This window comes from Belonocnema kinseyi, chromosome 9 (genome assembly GCF_010883055.1).
Source record: "Belonocnema kinseyi isolate 2016_QV_RU_SX_M_011 chromosome 9, B_treatae_v1, whole genome shotgun sequence".
Lineage (NCBI taxonomy): Eukaryota > Metazoa > Arthropoda > Insecta > Hymenoptera > Cynipidae > Belonocnema > Belonocnema kinseyi.
The window spans coordinates 131,761,520-131,763,151 of NC_046665.1; positions in this window are offsets into that span (position 1 = coordinate 131,761,520).

Below are 1,632 nucleotides of genomic sequence, written 5' to 3' on the forward strand. Positions count from 1 at the left end.
GGGCGTGGAGGGTAGTCCGTTTATCGTGCAATCGACTCGGGATACTTATAAGATACTACCATGATTTTTTTCAGATTTTTTGGTCCAAAAATAAATTAGGCCAAAAGCCGGCTTTACCGACCCTCCCCCTTTCTCAGGCGCATCACTAAAACCCCTAGATATACCAAGAACTCTGTCCTTCACAGAGAATTTCAATTACCTTATATTTCAGAATATATCAAAGAAGCCGCCACTAAATTCTATGAATCAGCATCATTATCACCTTATAAACATATCTCCTCTCTCGAGAAATATGATCTTGATCCGCTTCGCAAGCACGCGATGCCAAAAGACTTCCTCATGAAATAAGTCTAACAACGAATTTCATTCCTCGACCCCTTCCCACTCTTCTTCTTTACTTTTCTTTCATAAAATAAATTATCAGAACTTGTGGTTTTTTCCCACATATAATTAATGTCACTCTTAATTCAAGTCATGTCGAATTTCTCTCAGATTGTGTAACAATGCGCAAACGGGTAACACACAACAACTTCTTCCAGTCACCCTTTTTTTTTTTTTTTTTTTTTTTTTCCTTCTAGTTCTATTCCAAACTCAAACTTGATCTCAGTGTACAGTCGCGAAGTCAGTGTTAATGTGTTAAAGTGTTAACCACGGTGTTTCATCAGTTATGCATGGGGGAAAGATATTTGGTTGAATTGGCTCAGCGTCAGCAAAGGAAAGGTAAGTGCACTATATCCTAAACATTTATTATAAATTTCTTTGCCTATTACAGTTGCATTTTCATCAAAGAATGATGAAATTTCCGTTCAAACAGATCAATTTTTTACTACAATTTTTTTTCAAATAGTGGTGGACCAAAATAACAGATTTAAATAAAAAGTAAATTTTTTACAAACCAGTTACATTTTCAACAAAACAGCAGAATTTCCAACCAAAAAGTATGAAAAGCAGCATGAAAAAGAGTCATTGTATAGACTTACATTGTATAGCTCACGTAACATCTTAAAAAAGTTAACTCGTAGAAAAAAGGTTAAGCTCTTATATTTAAATTGTAATTGTTTAAATAAATAATAGCTCTTGTGAATTTAAGAAGCAACATAGAAAAGAGCCATCGTTTAGACATTCTTACTTGATTTCGAAAACAAATTGACTCGTAGGATAAAGTCCTAACTTTTAGTTGTTTAATTAAAATGGTTAAAATAATTAATAGTTCTTGCACATTCAAAAAGCAACATAAAAACGAGTCATTGTATAGACATTCTTACTTAACATCTTAAAAAAATTAACTCGTAGAAAAAAGGTTAAGCTCTTATATTTAAATTGTAATTGTTTAAATAAATAATAGCTCTTGTGAATTTAAGAAGCAACATAGAAAAGAGCCATCGTTTAGACATTCTTACTTGATTTCGAAAACAAATTGACTCGTAGGATAAAGTCCTAACTTTTAGTTGTTTAATTAAAATTGTTAAAATAATTAACAGTTCTTGTACATTCAAAAAGCAACATAAAAACGAGTCATTGTATAGACATTCTTACTTAACATCTTAAAAAAATTAACTCTTAGAAAAAAGGTTAAGCTCTTATATTTAAATTGTAATTGTTTAAATAAATAATAGCTCTTGTGAATTTAAA